Genomic DNA, 27653 nt, shown 5'->3' with positions numbered 1-27653 from the left:
GGGGTAAGGGCCTAGGCGCGAGCTGGGCTGGTGGGCGTTTGCGGGCGGGGTCTCTGTGCTCGGCGTCTGGGGGAGTGAGCTGAAAACGGTGGGCACTGGGGAGTCTCGGTTTTACTGCCAGCCCCCAGGCGTGGGTGGTGAGTGGGCGGGGAAGGGACTGCAGGAGACCGCGCTCCGAGGCAGGAGTGGAACTCGCCAGTTTCGGAGGAAAATCCGGGCGAGCGGCCAGGGCCCTGCAAGACCCCCGCGGCGGGCGGGATGCGGCGGCATGCGGCGGCGGAGCGTGCTCGAGGCCCGGGACGCGGGCACGGACTGGGAGCCCGGGGTGCTGCTGCGGCTCCCTCGCGGCCAGCAGCGGACAGTTACAGGGGTGAAAGTGAATGCATTTTCTATCCAGAAGAAGGAAAGCGCCAGAGGGGAACTCTCTCCTCCCTTCTTTTCTTTCTCTGAATCCGGCGGAGGCCTAGGGCTCTTTCGGACCACATCTTTGCCTACGGGGCGGCCTAGCTGGAGTTCCCAGGGCGTCCCAAACCTGGCAAGTGCGGGCGGTGAGGGCGGGACTCCTCTCGTTCACCGCCTTGCAAAAGTAGTCACTCGGCCGCTGAGCTCCTTCACGCCTCTAGACTAGGGAGAGCAGGGAGTTTCCTGCCCCAATCCCCGGTCATCCCTCTTGGGTCTGACCTCCTCATCCGGGGCACTGGGCCCCAGCGTCGCTTGGCTTCATTTTTCTTCTAGTGATTGCAGATTATGGAATGGACTAAACAAGTGTCCGAGTTCAAAAAACTGATTTCGTCCCTAGACTTGGCAAGGACATGTGTAATGAAAGGACTCCATCTGTAAATGCTTGGTTTTGTTCATAACCTAATTTTTGCTCATAACCTCTACTGGGCCTCATCCTATGTACTTTCTACTCATTAAATAACATCTTCTGTCTCGTGTATCAGTAATGCTTATGAGGAGCAGTATTGCCTGATAAGTCAGAATCCAAGTTCTGTAACTGTCTGGATTCAAATCCCAGCCTAGCTGTGTGACTTCTGGAAGTGACTTAACATTTTGGTGCCTTTTCTTTATCATCTGTAAAATGAGGATAAGAAAAAGTACCTGTACCTACTTTACTGGGTAGCTTCCAGCTTTCAGTAAATTAATACTGTAGAGCTCTGTCACATACCAAACAAGAGCTAGTGTTACTATTGTTGTGTTTATGCAAAATTGGCTAAGTAGCTTTCAAAATACTGTATAATAAGATCAGGAACAAAATGCATCTTTTTGGATATGCTATAAAGAGTATGTATATCAAAGTAGAAGATGTCCATCACCATCCATGTTGATATGTAAATTTTAAATATAGTGCATTTGTATACCATCTGGACTCTTTATTTCAAATAGTTATGAAATACTTATATACACTTTTCAAACAGCATTTTTGAAAATTATCTTTAACCTTCAAAAAATGTTTCATTTTGTTAAATGATGTGCATAAAAAATACACACTAGGTCATGGTATATACAGAAATTCCAAGGTCTCCATTAAAATATTGCACCAGGTCAGTTTGTATTTAAGAGAATCTGGAAACATACCTTGCAAGCTAGAAATGCTAACTTCTCTAAGATGATTGTAAACATTTTAGCCAAAATACTCTTATAATATCAAGAACATAGAAAGATAGGGGTGCCTGCTGGTTCAGACCCTTGATCTCTGGATTGTGAGTTTAAGCCCCACAACAGGCACAGAGATCACTTCAAAAAATAAAGAAAGAACTACATAGAATAATAAAACTCAGATTCCTTCACTTTACAGCTGAGAAAACACTCAGAGAGGGTAGAGGTCCCTACTGGAGATCTCTAGGTAAGTAGGGCTCCAAATAGGATTAGAGTTAAGTCTTCTGACTCGCCACCTAAGGCTCTTATGCACCACGCTGATGTGTTCCTGTTTACTACAGGTTTGTGAACCTGTAACAAATAGGAAACTGGAAGTCATTACATAAGGGAAAATATACAAGCATGTGTTATATACAACACGAGAAAGACGGGACAATAATTTGGCTACTGTCCCACAGCTTCATCATGGTCCAGCACAGCAGAAGGTAGAACTACAAAACTTACTAGGCTAAGGTCACAGATCAAGCCAGAGGCAGAGCCAGCACTAGAATTCAGGGTCCCACTGGAGTACGCATTTGGTTGCATATTCTGTTAATACCTTGTAGCAGTTTTTCCTTAGAAATCACTTTTGAGCTTTTCTTAAATTCTGAAAATTTCCTTCCTGCTGACTTAAGAGCGCTTTTTAGGAAAGGCCTTCAAATTTACATAAAAGGAGGTTTTATTATTCCAGATTTTGTGGACAAGCAAGAGTGAAGTGGGGGAAGCTTGCTTATTCCAAGGCAGTGGCTTGGTAAATAATGGTTTCCTCTCCAGGCACTTGAATATCCATTCCTAAAATCCTGCAGTTCTTTCATTACTGCATGTTTAATGCATGTATAATGACATTCACCTTCCACAGAGAGGTGCAGCAGGTTTTTTCAAGGTCGAGCTCTCACACACGAGCAGTTTAGGAATTGTATGGCAGAGCCTTTCAAGTAAGCATCTAGCCTTACAAAGTTAGTTAGGATTATAGGAACGATGTGTCCTTCAAAGAAAGCACTTGTAGGAATGGTGCTTGCCTCCTTGAGGAAGGAAACCATGGTTCTCTCCAGTGCATGAACTGGGATATCTTACCCTTGACTTTGCACCTCTGTATACCTACCACATGTTTTTAGGCAGAAATACAGGGCATTAAGTAGGGAGTGACTTTGTAGCAATCTCCCAAGCCAGTTTAACAGAATCAGGTTTTGAAACCACATGTGTTAAGTCAAGTCCCAGTATGATTAGAATGTGAATCACTGTCCAATTGGGAATGTTTCAGATTGGTTTCCAGTGTACCACCAGGTGAGTCATGGTGTGAGCTGCTTCTCGTCAAATACGTATAGTATCAGTCAGCAGCTAACAGGGTTCACTCTGAGTCAGAGCTTAGCATTTAACACAAGAAGCATGAGTCACTGACTACCCGGCACCTACTTGAGATGGTCTCTGAATTTTACCTTGAGCAGCTCAAGAATCTAGACAACACTGCATTGGATGAGTCAGTTCATAATACGATTGAATGGGCTTCCGTGGCGGCCATTCATAATAAAGTTTGATGTGACCAAGAGTACAAGGGAATATTACATGATGATGGATTCATAGAATAAATTGCTCTTATTCTAATCCTGATTATTAGTTTCTAGCTATTTGCATGGGGAATCATTTGTGAAATAGGAGTAATAAGCGCTATTGCCTCGTAGGCATATTTCAATTCAGTTACTTCTTAAAGTCAACTAACTATTCTGGTTTGGGTGTGCTTGATTTCTACTTACTACTTAATTTTACTCCAAATTGTAAAATCCTTTTAGAGTACATGTTAGTGTACTAACATGCAGTTACTTAGCAGTTTGGCTTCCTGCGGTCCTGGGTTGTACATCTGCACTGCAGGTCAACCCCACAGTGAGGTACAGGAGGTACAGGAGTACACTTCGTTCTCCCATTTGGCTCCTTAGGTGCCTATCACCCCTAACACTAACTGAACGGTATTTGCCCAGGAGCTGGAACACGGGCTTGTGGTGCTATTCCAGCACTTTTTGGGTTGCATGGCTAGATCAACATAAACAGCTGTTGGCTTTTATGCAAGACAGTGGAAGGAATGATGCAACGTATACCTTACCCCACCTTTGCCAACAAAATTGACATCTCAGGGTGGAGTAGGAACGACATGTAAAGGACTAGTAGATTTCTTAATTATTGGTAATTAGTGGCAAAATGTTATTATCTTGGGAACAAAGGTTAGACTGTTGCTTAAAAGTACACATATATTTTTCTGTATCTTCTGGACAGAAATACAGGGCATTAAGTAGAGAGCAGCTTTGCAACGATCTCCCAAGCCAGTTCAGCAGAATGGCTCCAAGAAAATCCCAGACATGTGGAATTTACATACACCTTTATTGTGTTTATACAAATATCCTTTCCTAGCAAATAACCCAGTTACTAATTCATACATCTTCTTGCTACACCGGGAAGTATAGATACTTCTTGACATTTAATGGGGATGAGAACTAAAGGGTTCCATTCTTCCTAACTTGTGTAATTCCTGGCAAATTCAGGTCATTAGGATGCTAATGAATTAGACTTACACATAAAACTGCAACAGAGTTTCTATATAAGTTTGTTAAATTTCAGGGCGGAGTTATAAGTACTTTTGTGATGTTATTACTTTTACCCTTCTTTATTTGAGTTATAACTTAAATAGTAAAGTGTACACATCTTCAATATACAACTTAATCAACCTTACATGAGTATAGCCCCGTGTAACTTCCTATCATCTAGATGAGCATTTCTCAACCTCAACATTATTGACATTATGAACTAAATACCTGCCTATTTGGGAGACTGTCCTGTGCATTGTAGGATGTTTAGCAGCATCCCTGTCCCTAGATGCCAGTAGCACCCTTTCCTAGATGTGACAACAAAACATGTCTCCAGACATTGCCAAATGTTTCCTGGGGGGCAAGATCACTCACCACTGCTCTAGATCAAGATATCGGATAATTTCAGCTCATATCCATAAGACCCCCTCTTTCTTTCTCCCAGTCATTACTCCCACAGATAACCACTCTCATAAGTTTTCAAACTATATACAGTTGACCCTGAAAAACAGGTTTGAACTGCTTAGGTCAGCTTATACATGGATTTTATTTTTTTATGTATTACACTACTATAGAAGAATTTTCCTTCTGATTTTTTAATAACATTTTATTTTCTCTAGCTTACTTTATTATAAGAATACAGTGTATAATACATGTAACATAAAACGTGCATTAACCAACTGTTTATGTTATCAGTAAGGCATCCAGGCAACGGTAAGCTCTATAGTTAAGTTTGCGGGCAGTTGAAAGTTATAGGCAAATTTTCAACTGTATGGGGACAGCCAGCAGCTCAACCCCCAATATTGTTCAAGGGTCACCTGTATTAGCTAGGCCTTTTCTTAGGAATTATATAGTACAAATTCTTTGCATCTGGTTCTTTAGCTCAGCGTTATTTTTTAGAGATTCTCTTGTTGTTTTGTGTATTGTGATATTTCAGTGCTGTGCATTGTTACTTTGTGTTAACACAGTACAGTTACTTGTCTATTTCATCTGTTTTATTTATCTATTCCTTCTGTTGAAGGATATTTGAATTGTTTCTAGTATGGGGCTATTATGAATAATGCTAATATTAGTATTCTTATTCAAGTCTTTTGACAAACGTAAGCCTTATTTCTGTTGGAAGCCCAGGAGTGAAATTGCTGGGTAAATATGTTTAGCTTTAGGAGATACTGTTTTTCAAACTGTTTTTACACTCCAAACTAATTTACAACCCGACCAGTAATATATTGCTTTGTGACCTCACCAACACTTACCATTGTCCACCTATTTAGTTTTAGTCATTCTGGTGGCAGTGTTTTGCTAATTCATTATGGTTTTAGGTTTGTTTTTTTGTTTGTTTGGTTGGTTTTTTTAGGTTGCTTGGGTGGCTCCTTTGGTTAAGTGTCTGCCTTCGGCTCAGGTCATGATCCCAGGAGTCTGGAATCAAGTCCTACATTGGGCCCTGTACTCAGTGGGAAGCCTGCTTCTCCCTCTCCCATTCCCTCTGTTAAATTTTTTTAAAAATCTTTTTAAAAATTCTATTTCTCTAATTGCTAATGATGACGAGCATCTTTTTGTTGGCTTCTTTTCTTTTTGTTGGCTTCTTCATCTTTTTCCATTGTGGTATTTGTCTTCTTTTTCATTCATGAGAGTTCTTTGTATATTCTGGATATAAGTTATTGTCAAAAATGTGCATGTGTCTGTATTATTGCACATCCCAGTCTGTGCCTTGCCTTTATGTTCTCAAAACGTTGTCTTCTGACTTCTGTAGGTTCTGTGGAAAAGTCCTGAAGGTAATACAGCTTTTCCTCTAATTGATTTAAAATTCTTCTCTTTGTTTTTGACTTGCCACAAATTGTGTGGTTTTGCATCTGTCCTGCTTTCAATGCACTGAGTTTTTTTAACTGTAGATTGATATCATTCATCAGTTTTGGGAAATGTTCACTCAACAACTTCTTGCCCGTTTTCTCTCTTTCTCTCCTGCTTCTGGGACTCAAATTCTTCAGGGGTACCAGGGTGGCTTAGTTGTTTAGGATTGAACCCCACATGGGGCTCCCTACTCTGCAGGAAGCCTGCTTCTCCCTCTCCTACTCCCCATTCTTGTGTTCCTGCTCTCGCTGTCTCTCTCTCTCTCTGTCAAATAAGAAATAAAATATTTAATTAAAAAAGTTCTACATATGTTAGATTTGGCCTTTCTTCCCTTGTGTCTCTTATTCTATGCTCTGTTTTATCTGTTTGCTTGGTCTCTCTCTCTTCTTCCCTTCAATACTTTCTTTTGACCTGTGTATTATTTTATTTAACCTGTCTTCTGCTGTGCCTAGGCTTCCATCAAGCCATCTAGAGAGCTGTTAATTTCAGAAAGTGTTTTGTTCACAATGTATTATGTCTATTTGATTCTTTTTAATACATTTAAATTCTCTGATGAAATTCTTCATCTTTTCATCAGTTTTATGCATCAAGTTCTTATCTACTAAATCCAATATTGATATTGTTTGTGAATCTGTATCTATTATTTGTTTCTTCTGTCATATTTTTCTGTCTCTTCACATACCTCCTGACATTTATTGTATGTACACATTGTATATAAAGAAACTGTGTTTGTTCAGATAATATGGTTCCCCAGCAAGGACTCTCCCTTGGAGGGGTTTCCTGTGTGAGGGTGAGAAGCTGTCCACTTCAGTACTAACAGGTATTGAAAAGATTGGGGCCAGTTGCAATTTTAATAAGAAATAGGCAACCTCTGGCTTTTTCCCATTCCTCAAGTGTTTTCTCCTGGGCTTCAGAGTTAGAGCCTAGTGGATTTCTATTTCCTCCATCTTGAAAGACAGAGACACTCGGTGTCCCCTTCAGAAGTTTGGAGCTTGCTTTCTGCACCCACCTTACCCAGGTGGCTTCCACATCTGGTAAAAGCCTGGAGGAGGCCAGTTATGTGTTTGAGAATGGTCTTGTTACACATGGGGACTGGCTGTCCCACATGAGATTATGGAGTCCCTTTATATTCTCAACCCAAGCCTAGAGTCAGCAAATGCCCTCAAGGGGAAAAAAACACCTGATGACAGACTTCTCACTTTTGAAGAGCTGTGCCTCTCAGAAATTTTAATTTAATCTTTTTGCTTCCATAGCTCTTTGATGTCTTTAGAAATGTGATTCTAGTTATTTTTCTGACTTTTTTGGTTGGTGCAAAGGAACTGTGGTCTGCCCTGATCTGTTGTCTTTTTTCTTAAAGATATTTTTCCTGAATTAAGTTTCTTTTCTTTCTTTTTTCTTTTCTTTCTTTTTCTTCTATCTTTGGATCATATTTTCATCTTTCTATTAAATCACTTGTTTCCAATAATACTGAGAAAACTAACATTAAAAATCTTGCCATTTAAAAAAAACCTTGCCATTTACAACTGTAAAGTGTACTGTATGTTTTATGAGTTTAAAAATGTTAGAAGGAAAAGAAGTATGTTATCCTTGCAACTCTTTATGCTTCGCATTGCAGTTACATAGTGTAAAAAACATGAGCATTGGGATGAAAGAAAACTGAGCTTGAATTTTTATTTTACTCACTTAGTTTTCTGAGCCTCCAATTCTGAATATGTATAATAGGAGTAATTACACTTACTTTATAATAAGAAATGTGCAGCAGAAGTTTCAAGAGAGCATTCAGTAAATGGGACCTATTATCATTATTCCTCTAATATGTATCCATCATTATTTTAGGCCCCTGAACATGTATAATTTTATTTTCAACACTTATATTTTGATATATTTTTATCTGGTACAGATACTAAGATTTTTACCATTCAAACAGGGTTCTGAAAAGCGTTTTTTTTTTTAAATATATAAAAAGCCTACACCTATGACTTAATACCTATGAAAATATTACTTAATACATCTATGAATTCATATTTTGCTAAAATTTTTGTGTTTTATAGACCACAAAATAAATAAAATTTAGTAACAGAAAGAATTATATTCGAAATAGTTTGCTCTCAGTAAAGTCCACAACTGACTACTTGGTGTCATACCAGTATGGTTTATTACAAGATGTTGCCAATAAGAAAACAGTACTAGGAAATACTTTAAAAAGTCTACCAGCATTCCCTGGAAGGGACAGCTGGTTCATTTTTGCAGAGGAGAATCTGTGTGTTGGCTAGGAATAATTTTAACATTCTCTCCATGAATGCTTCAATCAAATATAACTAATATTCATATTAAAATTTTCTGTTTCAAGTCCCAGTTTTATTTTGACTTACCCGTTTGTTTCTTTTTTAAAAGACTGCACTAGGGGTGCCTGGGTGGCTTCGTTGATTAAGCGATTTAAGTGTCTGCCTTCAGTTCAGTTCATGATCTCAGGATCCCGGGATCAAGCCCTGCTCAGTGGGGAGTCTGCTCTCCTTCCGCACCCCTCACTCTGTGTGCTTGCTTGCTCACTCTCTCTCTCTCTCTCTCTCAAATAAAAAATTAAATTAAAAAAAGACTGCACTAGTATATGGAAACAATTAGATTCTGCTCTAAATAGAAGGTGAGAATAGTAGTCTTAGAGGCAGGAAGGTTGGTTCTGGGATACACAGGCCTCTCCTGACCTGAGAGAGCAGGACAGCACCTCCGATCTGTGTCCCCAAGGCCACAGATGTACCTCAGCCTTTAGTTCCTCAGCATCGTGAGGCTGGGCTTCACTGGTCTGACCTCCAAATTCTAGGGACACTGTACTCCTTACAGTTTGTGGGCAGATTTAAGTCAAGGCACAAGAATTGTAGGATCTGGTTATGCAACAAACTGGAATTTATCAAATTCCTATGAGAGTTAAGGCTTTGTTGGAGAAGTTAAATTACTTCTGGCCCTTTAAATGACTAATTAGACTGTGCTATTCTTTTGGTGAAATGAAGTACTTAGTAACAAAAACATCTGAACATTATGACCAGATGATGTTGAATAAATTTGGGCCAAAAGAGAGTGAAAGAGAGGATGCAAAGAAGTATGAAAAAGGTATAATTTTGCAAACTCTAAGAAAGTGAAAAACTCACCTGGGCATATTAAACAAATGTCATAAATGAGAAAAAGTGTTTATTTCTTTTCCTTACTTTCAATGATGTATTCAAAATCATGAATGTATTAAAACTATAAATACTAATTTATGGGGCACCTAGGTGGCTCAGTCAGTTCAGCGTCCAACTCTTGATTTTGGCTCAGGTCATAATCTCAGGGTCATGAAATCAAGCCCCACATCCCACTTAAGATTCTCTCTCTCTCCCTCTACCCCCCAAAAAACTATAAATACTAATTTAGATAGAACATACATTTATTTAAAATATATCATATGTATTTTAAGAATTAGGAGCTACATATACAGAGATTATGTTTTCTTAATGGAAACTGGTTGTCAGGGTGCCTGGGTGGTTCTGTCAGTTAAGTGCCTTCCCTTGGGTCAGGTCATGATGCCATGTCATGATCTTGTGACCTGATCCCCACGTCTAGCTCCCTCCTTAGCCAAGAGCCTGCTTCTATCTCTCCCTCTGCTCTCCTGATCCTGTTCTCTTTCTTTATCTCAAATAAATAAATAAAACCTTTAAAAAAAAAAAAAACTAGTCATCTATGAACTTTTTTTTTTTTTAAGATTTACTTATTTTAGAGAAACAGAACGCACGAGAGGAGAAAAGGGGCAGAGGGAGAGAGAAAAATCCTCAAGCAGACTCCCCACTGAGTCATTGAGCCCAATGACACAGTGCTTGATCCCAGGACTCTGAGATCAAGATTTGAGCCAAAATCAAGAGTCAGATGCTCTGTGAGCCTTTTAATGTATCCCTTAAGATGGGGGTTTTATTTCTGGATCTCTGTATCTAACCACCTTATATTGTCTCACAAAAAGATTGTCAAGTAGCTGTGGTACTACAGGGAGGCCAAAATGCATAACCATTAAACATTTCAGTTACTTGAAATTTTTTCAGTTTGAGATGTTTGTTCTAAATATCTAGCTAATTAACATTTTATGCCAAGGGGGGATGGGAACCTCAACTTCAGTAGCTATTCTGGCACAAATTGTAGAAAACCAGAACCTTGAGGACCAGAGATTCTCCCACATATACCCTGGGAACAGCAGACAAAAACATTCCATCAGCTCAGCCCCCAGAGACTGTCTTGGGAACAGTAAGGGAGCATGGAACCAAGGTAGTACATTGGAGTTTCCATTCTAATCAGAAGCAGCCCTGCTAGAAAAAGGACTCCAGAGGCATTTACAGAAGGGTATCCAAAAATAACCCAAACCTGTCTAACTGTGGCCCGTGCACAGCTATGGTGTCAAGAGCAAGGCCCTGTGGGGTGGTGGGATGGACCTGAGCCTAGAGCCGAATGATCTATATTCAAGTCTGTTTGGGGGCTGATTTTGGGGAGTTGGGCATATCACACAAGCTCTGTGAGCCTGAGTTTCCCATGGATAAAAGGGGATCTTGAAATATCCACAGAATCATTTCACAAATTAAATGTAAGTTGTGATGACTACTACCTTTGCTCATATAGATAAAGGAGAAACTGCATTATTTGGAAGCCATATTTAGAAAAAGTAGGCTCTGATAGAGTTCAGATTTTCTTCTGGTGTCGTAGATTGTCACTGAAGGCCACGGAAAGGAACTCACAAAATGTGGACTGTATTTAATCGGTAAATATTTTAGGGTTTACGAGTCACGTGGTCTTTATTGCAACTACTCAACTCTTGCCACTGTCTTGGAAAATCTGTGGGTAATAAAGTGCAAGGAGATTAGAGCTCACTGTAGCGGTCCGTGCAAAAGACGGTGCCCACCTGGGCTGGGCAGGCAGTGGACTTGGGAGCGAAGCGGGTAGACCCGACGTCCAGTCCAGAGTGGCAAGCTTGCCAGTGATTGAGCAGCAGAGAGAGGAATCAAGGTGATTGCTCAGATGCGGGTAGACAGGGGCACCATGTATGGACTGGGAGAAGATTGCAGAGGAAACAGACGGAGCAGAAGAGGGGACTCCGGACTCACTCTAAACCCTAAACTCTTTCATGTCCACAAAAGCTCCAGCTGTGGTGGTGAGTAGATGCTGGTTTGATGTGTTTTGAAATGAAGGGATTGGTCTGGGCTGGAGGCAGAAATGAGAATTTGCTAGGCTCTTTATGAAATGTGGCTTGTTGTCCTGTGTACTAAATTCTCATGAGGTTCTGGTGGCAGATTCTTTGGCATAATCAATGGGATATTACTGTCCTAGAATCTGCACTTTCTTTTCTAAAACTATAAACAATCTACTGAGATTTTCTATATATTTACTACAGAGGTTAACAAACTAGGTTGCCTGGGCCACTTCCAGACTGCTGCCTGGCTTTGTATGACCTGCACACCAAAAATGGTTATTACATTTTTTAAAAATTACTGTGTGTGTGTGTGTGTGTGTGTGTGTAGAGAGGGAGAGAGAGAGAAAAATTTATTTTGAGGAATTGGCTCACAGGATTGTGGAAACTTGGCTCAACCAAAGTCTTGATGGGCTAGGGCTGGCATGTTGGGGACTCAGGGAAGAATTCTAGTTCAAATCGAAAGGCAGTGTGCTAGCAGCATTCCTTCTTGCACGGGGGAGGTCAGTAAGTCAGCCACAGCCCAGTGGAAGAGATGCTGAGGGAAAGGCATGGGGGAGGGACATGGAGCTTCCGTGCGCTCTGTGGGGACACTGCTCTCCTAGCATCTAGATGTGGTCACCAACTGAGAAGCTCAATATTTACATTTTTTAATTGTTGGGGGGAAAAATCAAAAGGAAAAGAATATTTCATGACATATGAAAATGTTATGAAATTTGAATTTCAATGTCCATAAAGTTTCATTGGAACACAGCTACATTCATTCAGTGACAGGATGTCTGTGACTGCTTTTACACCAATAGAGGCAGAGCTGAGATGTTGCTATAGAGACCATATGGCCTGCAAAGACGATAGTACTGACTCTCTGGTCCTTTACAGAAAAGTTTTGCTTCCCTCTCATCTATAACCTAAATATAAGTGTGAAGTATTACTGCATTTTTGTAGGAAACAGTCTATATGAAAGTAAATATGACGTTCAAACACTTAGCAATGTTTTTTCTTAGAAAAACTGTTCACTCTTTAAAAAATTTCAGAAAGACAAGACCAAAACTTCAAGGAAAGACAATCTCCAATAGGAAATGAAGTCAGAGGATCTAACTTAAGGTTCCTTTTGGTATCCACCATCTTAATATTCAGCATTTTCCTATGAACAGGAAAACTTCAGGACATTTAGCAAGCCCCAAAAGTACTAAGGAAGAAGGGCCAGAGGGAAATACTATGCACAAAGGCTGTGTTTATAACTCTGATGCTCGAGGCTTTCAGAAAGTCAAATCACTTACAATCTAAAAAGTTTAAATGGGGTGGAAACTTGGTATCATCACAGGATGGAAACATCTAATAATGGACATAAGGCAAAGTTTGAGGACCCAATGCTTCTAAGGGATCATGGAGAATTTTCTATGTGGGAAGGTAGAATTTGTAAAAAGAAACATAGCAAAAAATTTGCCCAGACAGACCTGTAAGGAGTACAGAAATCTAGCTGGTTACTTAGGAACACAGATTTTCTGCACTTTTATTATCCTTAATTTGCATGTACATTAACACATTTCACTACCCATCTGCTCTAATTGGTGGAAAATTAGTTCGTCAACTAACAAATAGTCATTCAGGCCTAATGTCTGTAAGATCTGTGGCCAGATAAACAGAGCAGATTAGGAGAACCCCAGTAGACTGGACCAGAGTGGTGGGAGGCTTCTGCAGCCCTGGGTGAGGGCTTACTCTTGCTTGTGATCAAAGAAGAAGGCCTTGTCCATTAGAGTTTCCATAGTTCTAACTAATTGCTTTGGGACAATGATAGGAAGCTTCATTACAAATGTTATTTACTAAGGACAGTTAAAATAAAAATGTTACTTTTAAGAAATCTAATAACCTTATAATAAGCACATTTAAAACATAATTTCCATGTAATAGTAGCAATGCCTTTGTCATACCCAACAAAGTTAATACGATTTTAGCATCACTTAACCTCTCTATTCATTTGCTAGAGCTGCCATACCAAATACCACCAACTGGGTGGTTTAAACAACAGAACTTTATTTTCTCACAGTTTGAAGGCTAAACGTTCAAGATCAAGGTGTCGGCAAGTTTGGCTTCTCCTGGCGTCTCTCTGGCTCAGCACTCAGCTCGCTTCTTTGCCCTCCCGTGTTCCTCCTCTGGGTGCACACATATCTTCAGTGTCTTTCTTGTGTCCAAATTTCTGCTGCTTATAAGGACACCAGTTAGATTGGATTGTGGCCCCACCCCACTGGCCGCCTTTTACTGTAATCACCACTTTTAAAGACCCTGTGTCCAAATACAGTCACATTCTGAAGTATGGGTATTAAGACTTCAACCTAAAAATGAGGGGGACCCAATTCAGTCCCTAACACTGACTGTGTCACATCATTTCTCCTTAGTTTCTGTCTGACTACTTCGTCTACTCTCCATCTTTTTTTTTTAACATTCTAACTTGGGGAAGAAACTGGATCCAGAGCCCCAGGAATTACTCTACATCGTAGATTTATTTACGTTTTCCTCATGACGCTGAACGTGTTCCTCTACTTCCTAAATTTCTGCAAACTAGATGTTATATCCAAAGGCTGGCAGAGGCTTAGGTTCTGTGACTTGACCAGACCACTTCATGGGTGGTGCTTGAACTGCCTACTGCATTGCATCAGAAGGGCACCGTATCTGTTCCACCAGCCCCTTTTAGTTATACCAAGAACATTATTTCCTAAGGGCCTTTCAAAAGCTTGGTAGGTCAGTTCAACATTGACAGAGTGGCTACCAGGCTACTCTGGTCATATGCAGCAAGGGTAACAGGAGACTGCCAAAAGATCTTGGCAGTGTGTGCTCCAGGCCAGCTCTCTGATGAAGTCTTATCCCTCAGTGAGGCTGGAATGCTTCCTTGATTTGCAGCCCTTCACTACCCACCTACCCCCACTTTCTCCACTCCCCCCCACCTTACACAGCCTCTTCCGAGCTGCAGTTTCCCTGGCTGGCCTTGAGCAAGGATGATGGTGATTATATTGCATTTCCCCCTCCACATTGTTAATTTGGAGAACTCTCTGGGTTGAGGAAACGGTGTCACCTCCAGAAATGCATCTGAGGATATCAGAGGTTTCCAGACCCTTGTCCTGGTATGGAAAGGAATTCAGAGTGTACCTCTGAGTAGGGGCCAATTAGGAGAGCAAAGAGGGCTTTTATCCCTTTTCTTGCTGGGAGGGCATATTCCTTGTATCACCTCAGAACCGAAGAAGAAACTGGCTTCACTCTGAAGTTGCATCCTTACTTTAGACAGTTTCATAAGTGTGAGTTTATAGAGGATTTAAATTCACATCAGATTTCAGTTCACACTCCTAGGGCTATATTGAAGCATGCATAATACATGATACCCTCTGGGCTTTAACTGTATTTAGATTTCAAAACCGGGGAAAGAGATGAAATATGCAGATTGAACACAGTGAGGGCCAATGTGGGATTAACTGCACTTACTCACTATCCTCTCTATCAAATAAAATTTGAAATGTAATGAGTTAAGCTTTACTCATGTCTGTTTCTCCACATGCACTTTGAGAACCATGTCTCCACAGTTGCATGTAGGAAAGACTATAAACATGATCATTCTCTGGGCCGAAGAGCACTTCTTGTGCTTTTAACCAGGGAAAGAGCTTGCATTCTGGATCTTTGTACCAACCAACTCCCATATACAAGAGCATACTGAAATGCTGTATAAGGTGATTGGCATGTTCATCTGAATTTCCCACTATAACATGATGTTTGTGGAAGTATTTGCTTTTTTTTTTTTTTTTTTTTTTTTAAGATTTTATTTACTTATTTGGGAGAAAGAGACGGAGAGAATGCAACCAGGGGCCCAGGCAGAGAGAGAAGCAGACTCCCTGCTGAGCAGGAAGTCCGACTTGAGACTCAATTCCAGGACCCAGGAATCATGACCTGAGCTGAAGGCAGATGCCTAATGGACTGAGCCACCCAGGTGCCCCGGCAAAGTATTTTCATGACACTTCCTTTTTCAGATATAGACTTGAAAATCTGTTTAAATATGAGATGTTATACACAGTTCTGGGCCATGATGTAGAGTTTCCTTCGGGAGTCGGGTGGCTTGTCCACACTCCGACTACAACCCCAGTGCTGGATCATGCACCCACAGCCCTCTCCCCCTCGCCACTTGCAACTCTGTGTTACTTGTGTGTCGCTGCTCCTCCCGCCACGTGTTGTCTCCTTACTCTTCTTCCCTGTGTGTCTTTCTTTCCTTGCCCTGATGTGTCTCAGTTCTAAGTCATGGAATTCCTTTGTCATAGCTAACAAAAGTAACAATGCCCGATTAAATACCATGCCCAGTGAACGTGAAGTTTACAACACAGCAAATAGAAATGACTCAGCCACCAGAAGCCCAGCACAGGCAAATGACTTATGGAGGGTCACCACGTTAGAGCCAGAACAGAACTTGCGGCCAGCGTCCCCGCTCTTCTGGACTCATGCAGCTCAACATGCTGCCTTTAAAGTAAATTGAAAAATGGCATCTAAAAAAATTGTTTTAATTGTAATTGATAACCATGTTACATTTGTTTCAGGTGACAGTCTATATAAAGTAACAGCATTTTAATAATATTATATTGGGAGATAATTCATAATACCATACAATTCACACATTTAAAGTGTACAGTTCAATGGATTTTTTTGCTCTATTCAGGGTGTGTAGCCATCACCATAATCCATAATCACCATAATTATAACTAATTATAATTAAACTTGCAATAATAATGGCATTAGAGTAGCACTTAAGTAGTCTTCGGAGACCTTTCATGTACATTCTCTCATTTATGACTTTGAGCCAGTCTCCAGGTGGCTGATATCCCGATGAGGACGTGAAGGCTTAGGAGGATGAAGTTGTTTGGTCCAGACGACACAAGTGGCAAAGGTCAGAGTAGAAGTAGACCCTCTGACTTGATGCCCCATGATCTCTTCCCTTCATGGTGCAGATCACTATACACCATTGTAGAAATTCTGGATCAACTGCCCATTTTTTTTTAATTTATTTTTTAAATTGTTTTTTAATTTATTTGAGAGGGTGGGGGAGAGCACAGAGGGAGAAGCAGGGTCCCCATTGAGCAGGGAGCCCAATGTTGGGATCCCAGGACCCTGGGATCATGACTGGAGCCAAAAGCAGACATTTAACTGACTGAGCCACCCAGGCGCCCATCATTGGTCATTATTTTCAATGATTATTCTTTAAGTGCTAGCCCAAGACTTGTAGGACTTCTCCAAATAAACCTGGTATTCCCACTTGGCTTCTGATCCTGGACACTACAGGGATGCATACCTCCACGATCTGGCTTCATCCGATGCCTCTCAGCTTCCTGCCCACCATGCTCTCTGGAAATCAGTCTGCCAGCAGAACGCCCCAGGTTTTCACAAGTGTCTCAACATCCCTTCTCTTCCTTCTCTCACTGAAATCTGGCTACTCTCAGAAGATAGTGCTTTCCCCCACGGCCCTGGTACTTGCAGGCATTTATCCACTGAAATTCTACCACTTACTTCCATTCTTAGAAGTTAAGTGGGTGTCTCTATGGCCACTTCAAAAACATTCTTCCCTCAAATACCCTACTCTTAAGTTCCGAGATGAGCTACAACATGGATGAACCCTGAAGACGCAATGCTGAGTGAAGTAAGTCAGATGTGAAACGATAAATACTGTGTGGTCCCACTTATTCCAGGTACCTAGACGACTCATCATTTTAGAGACAGAAAATAGAATGGCGGTTGTCAGGAGCTGGGGGAGATGGGGATGGGAAGTTAGTGTTTCACGAATTCAGAGATTGGAGATGAAAACATTCTGCAGACAGATGGTGGTGATGGTTGGACAGCAGTGTGTGTGTGCTTAACGCCACTGAACTGTACACTTAAAAATGGTTAAAATGATAAATTTTGTTATGTAAATTTACCACAACTAAAATATATATATATATATATATATATATATATATATATAATTCTTTTGAAGGCTTGTCCTTAGAGTGAACCTCAGCTTCTGCTCCTTTCCATCATCTGCTCACTCTCTGGCCCCTGCCCTCAGGTAGAAGACTCTAGAATGTAGGCGTCATTTTCTCTCCAGTGCTGGCCCTGTCTTCATTCCTGATTTCTTCAACATTCCTGTAAATGACCTGTGGTACCCTCTGGTCTCTCAGCTTCTTGATTTCTCACTTCCAGAAGGCTTTTCCCCTCCCACACCTCAACCCTCACTTATGCGATCATCTGTAGGGTCAGCCATGACCAACTGCACCAACATGGAAACCTCGTCCTGAAACCCATACCTGTGACTTCCCCCATTGCCTCATTCTGGTGCTCTCCTCCATAAATTCTCTGGTCTCTGAGGCCTCTAGCCCATTCTCATCTCCCTGACTCATGTGTCCTCAGCACCCTCCATCCCTTCCTCATTCACCACCCTTCCTGCATGTTCGGGGATGGGCCAGTATCATTCGTATTTGCAGTTCCTTCTCGGAAGCACTGCCACCCCACCAGCATCCATGTGTACCCACCACTACATCGCTGGTCTCACTTCAGGTGTCCCATCCTCAGAGACCTTCCCTGCCCTCAACCCCTTATCATGCTATAGGGTATTGACCATTTTAGCATCTCACCAATATTTTGTCATGGTTTTGTGTTTCTCTACCTAGAACATAAGCCCTTGGCAGAGATAGTCAGGCTCCCCCCACAGGACACCCGTCTGCAACACAGACTATTTCAGGTGGAACTCAATAAATGTGTGACCAGTTCAGCAGGAAAATCCTTTGAAAACAAACAATGTGGTCATATTTTTAACCTTTTACCCTTGGTTTTTAATCAGGTCATTCTTTTTTTTTTTTTTTAAAGATGTTATTTATTTGAGAGAGTATGAGCAGGGTGGGGGAGGAGGGAGAGGGAGATGGAGAAGCAGACTCCCCGCTGAGCAGGGCCTCCATCCCAGATCATGACCTGAGCAGTTGCTTAACTGACTGAGCCACCCACGTGCCCTTTATCAGGTCATTCTTTGCCTGATCCTCCTGCTACATCATCAAAGACTTCGCATATTTTCCACATTTGAGAAGCTGTGAAACAAAAGCTCCCAGGAAGAATGTGAAGCCCATATCCCTGTTACCATTTCTCACAGTGTCTTGTTGACAATATCCAACAATGCTGGAACATACAAAAATCTTTCACAAGGCCATGATCGTGCTTATTGGGCTTTAGATTGACGCCAAGAACTTCGAAGGATGATTTCTGTATGAAAGGGACACTCATGTCAATCACCATTACACATTTATTATGTTCTGTTAGCCATCGTATTATATGTCATTAATTTTTTAAATTTATTTTTTATTTATTTTCAGCATAACAGTATTCATTGTTTTTGTACCACACCCAGTGCTCTCTGCAATCTGTGCCCTCTCTAATACCCACCACTTGGTTCCCCCAACCTCCCCCACCACCACTTCAAACCCCTCAGATTGTTTTTCAGAGTCCATAGTCTCTCATGGTTCACCTCCCCTTCCAATTTCCCCCAACTCCCTTCTCCTCTCTAACTCCCCATGTCCACCAGTATGTCATTAAATTTTTGATGTAGTGTTCCATGATTTGTTAGTTGTGTATAACACCGGTGCTATTACACATTTTTAAAAGCTCCTTCCTTCATAATGCTTTCTGGCCCTTTGACATACGGGTCAAAAACACTGAAAGCATAAGGCAAACCTCTTGTAAGAGTAAACCAAAAAGGAACACTTCAAGTGGAGAGAGGAGGCAAGCCAGCATGTGGAGTCTGGTGTGCAGGCTGTTCGTGCTGGCAAGACTTCCCAGGCACGTCGCTCCCCGGCCTCATGTTCCCTGGGAGGATCATGAAGTCAGACGCCCTGGCAGGTGACAGACATCTGGATAATTATAAACCTCTGTTCCTCCCGTCTTCCCTTACCATGTCTTCTAGCCTGCCTTTTCGCATTTTAGCATTAAGACCCTGCCGTACAAACAGAGAAGTGCACATACGTTTTCACCACCTCAACACACCCCTGTAACCTGCACCTGCATTGCGGCGGCAGCACATTATAGGTTCCCAGAAACCTCCTCACCAAGATGAAGCACTATTCAGACTCCTCGCAGCGAACAGCCGTTTTGCTGGGGCTTGTATTTTTCTCTTAAGGGAGTCATGCATGGTCTGTTTCACCTGGCTTCTCTTACTCAGCGTTGTTGGTGCGATTCATCCACATGTCCAGGTAACTACAGATCGATCATTGCTGAGTTATAGCTTGTTGTATGAATATACCACAATTGACGCATTCTACTGTTGACATTTGAGTAGTTTTAGGCAATTACCTGTTACTACATAATCCAAGAATATCCTAGTGTATGCTCTTGGTGCAGCCTTACTGGGAAGTGGATCCCAGGAGCTGCAGTGGCTGGGTCAGAGGTGTGCACATGGTCAGCTTTCACGGATTATGAGAGTGTCCAAAGGGTTGTATCAGTGTGCACTCCCATCAGCAATGTAGGTTTTTCCATAGGATCACCATTCTTGGCATTTTCTTCATTATTTTACCTCTTCTGGGGTGTGTGTGTGTGTGTGCCTTTCCCTGTTTTAGTAGTTCGCTAAATCTTCATGGTATCCTTAGACTGATTTTAGGTTATGGATTGCTATGAAAATGAAGAAAAAGCAGGGCACCTGGCACCTGGGTGGCTCAGTGGGTTAAGCCTCTGCCTTCGTCTCAGGTCATGATCTCGGGGTCCCGGGATCGAGTCCCGTATCCGGCTCTCTGCTCAACGGGGAGCCTGCTTCTCCTTCTCTCTCTGCCTGCCTCTCTGCCTACTTATGATCTCAGTCAAATAAATAAATAAATCTTTTAAAATTTTTAAGAAAAGCTGAACTTATAATTTTTAAAATAAGATGTATTTATTTTAGAGAGTGTGCGGGGGAGAGGAGTAGAGAGGGAAAGAGAGAGACACTTAAGCAGACTCTGCACTGAGTGTGGAGCCCGATGTGGGGCTCAATCCCACACCACCGAGATCATGACCTGAGCCTAAACCAAGAGTTGGGCATTTAATCAACTGTGTCACCCAAGCGCCCCCAAAAAGCTAAACTTTAGATGTAAAAACAAAAATGACTGATTTTTATATTTTTGACAGAGGGGTCCGATGGAATCCATTCATACACTGGCAACTTATTTCTTCTACGTGAAAATGGGCAGCTTAATTTGTTAAGCCATTGTGTTATCATTATATATAAAATATATGTAAGTGTGTATAGAGATGTGTATATGTACACATATAAATATATGTGTATTATTTCTACTCCTCCTGTATGTTAGGCACTGCTATCCTGCCATCATGAAAAAAAAATCACTGTATTGATGTTTTGATGTATGTTTCTTTTTAAGATATTTTGGATATGGTAAACAAATGAGATGTCCAACAATTGTCATAAGAAAAGAAATATCAGTTTAGAAAAATATGTCAAATTTGACTAACCTAGAATGCTAGTTACATAGTCCTAGAATTAATATTAACCTTTTTTTTTTTTTTTAAAGATTTTATTTATTCATTTGACAGAGAGAGATCACAAGTAGGCAGAGAGGCAGGCAGAGAGAGAGAGAGGAGGAAGCAGGCTCCCTGCCGAGCAGAGAGCCCGATGCGGGACTCAATCCCAGGACCCTGAGATCATGACCTGAGCCGAAGGCAGCGGCTTAACCCACTGAGCCACCCAGGCGCCCAATATTAACCTTTTCTTGACTACATCTGCTCTCCACCTAGCCATCTTCCACAGCAGTTAGGTCCCTGAGAGATAGCACATAAGAAACTATGAGGAGCAGATCACATTCCTGCCCAATTTCTGGCCACAGTCATGTCAGGTTTCTAACCCTCCTGACCTAGCTGATGACCTAGCACTGTCCATGCTTCTCTCGTGGCTCTTCAGAGTATAAGCCAAAGAAGCATCAGAAAACCTGTTGTTCTCCTTTTTTAGGGAGGGGCAGATGGGGCAGAAAGGCAGAAGGAGAGGGAGAAAGAAAGAATCTCAAGCAGGCTCCATGCCCAGTGTGGAGCCAATGCAGGGCTCAATCTCATAACCTTGAGATTATGACCTGAGCCAAAATCAAGAGTCAGATGCTTAACCAACTGAACCAGCCAGGCACCCTTCTTTTTTCTTTTTAAGTAATCTCTATGCTCAGTGTGGGGCTTGAACTCAACCCAAAGATCAAGAGTTACATGTTCTTCCAACTGAGCCAGCCAGGCACCCCCAATAACTTGTGTTTCTTCAGTTCCCCAGCCTTACCTTCATCCAAAATGAAAATGTATCTCCCAAGAAAAAGCATACTCATCCCAAAGGCAACTGCTTCCCTACCAAGTAACACCTAAAACGCTGCCTTAGAAGGAAGAGTAAAAAAGAAAGACCACAGAGGGAGGAAGGGCAGTGATAACTCTCTCACACCTTCTTCCAGAATGCTACCCCTTTTCCAATGATCTAAGGCCAGAATAGAGGCAGAATGATTGATGTGGGGACTTTCTTCATGATCCAATGTCAGAGATGTTAACTAGGACCTAGGCATGTGGAGAAAGAAAGGGGGATGGACACAAAAGAATCCTTGGGGGGAGACTTCATTTGGCTTTGCCACCAGATGGAAGTGGGAGGAGTGGAGGGTGGCTTCAAGCTTTCTTCAACAGGATAGACTACAACTCTGCTTACCAAGACAGAAAGAAGGAGAGAATGGGTAGGTTTGTCCATGGAAATAAGTTTGAATTTGGACTTTAATTTTTCCATGTTGCAAATATGTTGTCCTGTGTTTTTTGTGGTTTTTTTTTTGTGGTTTTTTTCTATAATTTGCAGTGATTTACTCATGCATTCTTGGAAGAGGGCCCATTCCTTGCTGAGAAGCACTAAAAAAGCTGGCAGAAATTCTTGTGCAAACCGTTAATGATTGCCTGACACATTCCTTCATGATCTGGAGATTTCCTAAAGCAGCCCCACAGACAAAGTTTGTAATACACATTTAGTACTTTCCAAGGTGCCCTGAGCTACTTTATTACTGGGAATACATCTATCTCCAGTCTCCTTGAGAAATTCCCCATGGTTTTTGGGATAAGGAAAGCCTAGATAAAGATTTCAGTCAGTACTTGCAAAATGTTCCTTAATTGTTGGCTGATACTAAAAAAGAACAAGTTAAAATATGCATAATTGATTAATTTCCTTCAGATCATACTATTTTTATTATTTCCCAAAGGCAATCATAAAAGTTGAGTCACACAATACGTCCATTTAATAATAGCAGAAAAGAAGAGAAAGATGTTACTATTATGGTCTTAAACTTGGTGGCAGCTATTTAAACAGCAGAGTAAAGATTTCCATTCACAGGCACTGTGAAACAGATGGTAACATACTTACATATTTTTTTTAAGAGGTGAGGAAATGTGTAAACATCCATTTGGAAGTAATTACACTTCTAAAATGCCTATTGTTATTAGTATGCTTTCAGTTGACTTCCCCTCCTTGAACAATGAACCAGCTTTTTCTAAAAATAACCCCCAAATTATTCAGACAATAAAATCAAAGACAAATTTTTGAAAACTCCTAGTTTTGCACAGAGGAAGAGCTAAGGTCTTCTGCCACCCCACGAGCTCCTAAAAACTGTTAGCTCTCTGTGTCACAGAAGTAGAAGATACAGCTCTGATTAGAGTTCTGGTCCATTTGACTATGTAGAAGTCAGTGCAAGTAACTTCCAGCTTTTATTAATATTTCATGAGCTGAGATGAGTTGGACTTCTTTCTGGTGATGACTGTGGCACAGGATAATGTGCCCACATTCCCTAAAATTGGTTTATTTCAGGATCCAGCTAAACAAAATGGAAACATCACTGTTGACCTGGGTTCAGCTTATTTCCTGGCAGCTAAGAATAACAGGTGGAAGTCTTAGGCAGACAGTGGGCGTGGCTGTGACTTAATAAGCCTCAGGTGATCTGGGGGTCAAAGCTTGGACTCTGAGTCAGAGAAAGCCACCTTCACCTCTTGGTGTTTTCAGACGATGTAGCTAAACCCAGGAAGCTCAGGAGTGAATGAATGGGCCCGGCTGATTTCAGGTGGTCTGTTTTTCAAACGTCATGGTGTAGATTCTTGAATGAAAGAGACTTCCTGTGGGTTAACCACCCTCAAAGCCAAGCGCTCTCAGAAGCAAATCCCTTGAGATTCTGAAAGCCCAGTGCTGATCACACCTGATAAGCACCTCCCTACAACCTGTGTAAGGACTTGGAACAATCCCTTTCCCCAGCCTGTTCACTTGAATTCTTACAGTTCCTCAGAAGTCAGGTGCCCTCTGAGAGAAACCCGGATCCTAGGTTCCTCCACTGCCCCCGCCCGTCCCCGCAGGTGAGCACCCAGCTCCAAGAACAAACGCTGCATCTCCTGCAGAAGGCTCACACGTGGCTGCCTGCCATGTGGCTGATGAGGACACCTTGGGTGTGCTTGCCCTGTGGCAGGGTCGGGGTGCAGAATACAGACCTAAAGGTGGCATCTGTGAAAACTCATCATGCATCCAGGGCAAAATAATGTTAGAAAAAGCTGTTCCAGGGTGGGGAAACTTAAAGACCAAAATCAGGGTCAGATTAGGAGCAAATTCTGCTAACTACTCAGCATTGTTACTGCAGAACAAGGAAAGAGAGTGTCTCTTGAGGTGGCAGCACAGAGAATATTCCTGGAGTTATCACCGCCATTTTTTTTTTAGTTTATTTTTTAATTTATTTTCAGCATAACAGTATTCATTATTTTTGCACCACACCCAGTGCTCCATGCAATCCCTGCCCTCTCTAATACCCACCACCTGGTTCCCCCAACCTCCTCCCCCCCCCCTGCCTCTTCAAAACCCTCAGATTGCTTTTCAGAGTCCATAGTCTCTCATGGTTCACCTCCCCTTATTCTTTTGACGCAGCTCAGTGCCCTGGCAGTGGCAGCTCAGCAAGCAGTGTGGATAGATGAACAGAAGTGGCTCCCGAGGAAGGGAGCTTTGTTCCTAGTACAGATCTGATCATTTGAACAGGCTCAAAAAATTTTTCGGGGGGGAGACCAATAGAAGGCATGATGGGAAAAAATATAATTCACGTGCACCATGTAGTGCATGAGGAAGTCTCACCCTCAGGGTCTCGCCCTCGTTTGTAGTAAACCTAGTAGAGCTGATATATTTGGAATTACTAAAGCTATCATATACCAGAGATAGTTATCCACCTGCACCTCCCACCCCATTTGGACTTCATTTCTAACTCCTTCAATGTGAAAACAGGAAGGGCAAAACTCAAATCTGTTACTTCTGCAACTGGTAAATAAGGTGGGAGGTGGGGGAGGGGGGATGATTGAGCTCATGGGTGGTGAGGAGGCAAGAGGTTCTATGGTCTTTGCCCACCCCATTCCCTCTCTTCTTTATCTCAGATGAGGGTATGGCATAACAATTCCTCACACTCATAAATCACCTTTCTTGTGAAACACATGATGTTTTCAACATGCTGACAGCCTGCTTATCTGTATTACAATTTAGAGTCTTTCCAAAATATGTAAAGAATCGGAGAGACCCCATTTGGTCTGGGAGTAATGATTCCACTGTGAAGCAAGTGACCAGGCTAATGGGTTGTTGATCCCAATGACATTATGATCTCAGAAAATGACTGGAAAATTCTAGAAGTGGCTACACACTGTATGATTTCCTTTATATGCCATTCTGGAAAACATAAAACTAAAGGTAAGCAAAGCTATATCCTTACTCCCAAATCTCAATATATTCAAAAGTGGAAAAGTCATAGAGGCCACATTTTCTAATCAGTGCAAAAAAAAAAAAAAAAAAAAATATATATATATATATATATATACACACATATATATGTATATATATGTGTGTGTGTGTGTGTGTATCCCAGTGACAGGTTAGTCAAGAAACTAAAACCTTGTTTCTGAAAAGCCTTGGATAAAAAGAAATCTGAACTTAAATTTGATCTGAATTCTTTGGATTAAACAGTAATGCCACATTCAAAACTCATAGTTAAGATCAAAGCAGTAATTGGATAAAAATGTGTAGCCCAAAATGCATTAATTAGAAAACAGTAATGATGGAAAATAAATGAACCAAGAACTTAGTGCCAGAAGTGAGGAGAAAACTAACAAAAGCAGTTTTTGAGAAAGATAAAGAGTAATTGAAATGAAAACAGAAATCCATGAAATTTACAGTGATAAAAATAAAAGTTATTTTACCAGCAAAAACCGGTTTATTCAAGAATACCAGAGAACTGTAATTGAGGACAAGCAGGTCACAGCAAAAAATCATGGGCTAGCACAACAAAGGAGAGTAAATGTTACTTAATAAAAAGGAGGAAGCTGGGAAGGGGTTGTTTTGAAAAAAGGTCTATTTGAGAAAAGCAAGAGTTCAGGATGATGAGGGTTTCTCATTGGCTGAGTTGCTGGGGTAGTTGATTTCTTGGAGGAGATGCAGTGTGTATCTTTTCCTGTTGTGGCCTCTAATTGACCGTTCTTTCCTGTTGAGGATTTTTCTGTTGAGGTCTGTAATTGGCAGTTCTTCCTGTAATTGACATCAATTGGTAAGGGGTGAGAGCTCCCCCTTCTGGTCTCCTGACTCCTTTTTAGTGAGGTTTCCCTTTATTAATTTTCATACGCTGGCGATCCACTGTGGAGTAGTGCCCAAAGGGGAGATACTTCAAGAGGCAAGGTGTGTTAAAGAAAAAGGAAGTCAGAGGCTCTATAGATGGATTTAGGATTTGCTTTCATGGGAAGTTGGCCTCTCTAGTTTCCTTATATATTGGTTTAACCTTCAGGGTCTCAAACTGTCACCTTATGGTAGGATCATTTTCTAAGAATTGCTCAGAATGGTCTTGAATTTATGCCCTCTAAGATTCTTGGTTCTCCTTCATTGGCATTTTGTCTATAAGTCAATACCCTTGTCTATGATTCTAACAGGAGCTCAGGTCTTGGGCCTTAAGAGAGAAGATTTTTTTCATATGAGACTTGATGTGTCATCAAATTCCTAATGCGTAATTCAAAAATGGCTGTTTGCAGAGGTTGGAAACTATACTGAAAATAAATAGCTATTAATGATCATCCAAGCACCAAGTTTAAGTTTACCAGAAAATAAATATTTTTTCTGAGCTAATTATGGTTAGGTCAAATTTTTTTTCTTACAAGATACTCCTTTTGATTCCAAATTACTAAAAGTATGATCAAGGTTGAGTTTGCCCTGGCTTTTACTTAAACTTTGAAAGAATTCTCTTAAATGCCAGGTTCCTAGGAATTGGGAAAAGCCATGTTTGAGTAGGATTATCTTTTGGTTAAGATCTGAATAGTTAATAAATGGCCGACCTATGTCATTCACATTTCCTCAGGCTGTTCTTTAAATGCCGTAAATTACAGAATAAAGCATCTGAGGTCACTGACATTGGTTTGCATTCCTGTAACGCCTCAAGCAAAGGCAGCCAGTTACTGGCTCGTTATGCATGTGACATCCCAACAGACATCGAAGTGATGATACCTAGCAGTCCATGCCCGATACTCACCTCACAGGAAAACAATAGCAAAGATAAAGAAGCACCGATTCCATGTTATTTAGAGAGAATTAATGGAATTTAAATGTGTGCAGAGTTCTCCCACAGATATGGTGATGGCAAAGGAAAAAAGATATGTGAAGCTAGTTTGGCTAATCAGACACCAGTGTATAAAAGGACTAGCTGAGCTGATACATACCAATGGCATATTTTAAAAATCTTTAAAACGTGTGGCATTCATCCCATATACGTTTTTAGGGATGCCTGGGTGGCCCAGTGGGTTAAGCATCTGCCTTCAGCTATGGTCATGATTCTGGGATGGCACCCCACCCTCGGGCTCCTTGCTCAGCAGAGTGTGCTTTTCCCCCTCCCTCTGCATCTCCCCCTACTTGTGCACTCTCTGTCTCTCTCTGACAAATAGATAAATAAAATATTTATAATACATGTTTTTAGGCCTCATATTAACTATTACATTAAAAAATTAAGTCTCTACAAGTATTTGTAACATAAATATTGTAATATATTTATGTAATAACAAATATATTTGTATTAATAAATTTATGTAATATAATTATGTAATAACAATGTTATTTTGTAACATTAAATATGTTACTCTCCCATAAGCAATCACACAATTGTCTTTTAAACAAGCAGGTAGTAATTAAAAGCATTGCATTCTGACAGTGATGACTATTAATAATGATTTTCAGAAATTTGCAAACTAGATGAAACGGATTTTTTTTTACAGGAGATGAAAAAATACCTCAAGGAAAGGAAGAAAGGAAGAACAGAAATGAAAGAAGGAATTGAAAACATAGTCAACAAGCCACTCTTGAGAGATTTCAGTAATTTTACAGG

The 27653-nt window shown here is 41.1% G+C and overlaps 1 protein-coding gene across 6 annotated transcripts in view; it reads left to right on the top strand.

Moving 5' to 3' along the window:
* RGS20 (regulator of G protein signaling 20) overlaps nt 1-27653 on the top strand; it is a 79985-nt gene that overhangs the window by 30118 nt on the left and 22214 nt on the right. The gene's annotated exons all lie outside the window — the stretch shown is intronic.

Source organism: Mustela lutreola, chromosome 3 (assembly GCF_030435805.1).
Source record: "Mustela lutreola isolate mMusLut2 chromosome 3, mMusLut2.pri, whole genome shotgun sequence".
Lineage (NCBI taxonomy): Eukaryota > Metazoa > Chordata > Mammalia > Carnivora > Mustelidae > Mustela > Mustela lutreola.
This window is presented reverse-complemented; position numbering and strand designations above follow the sequence as displayed.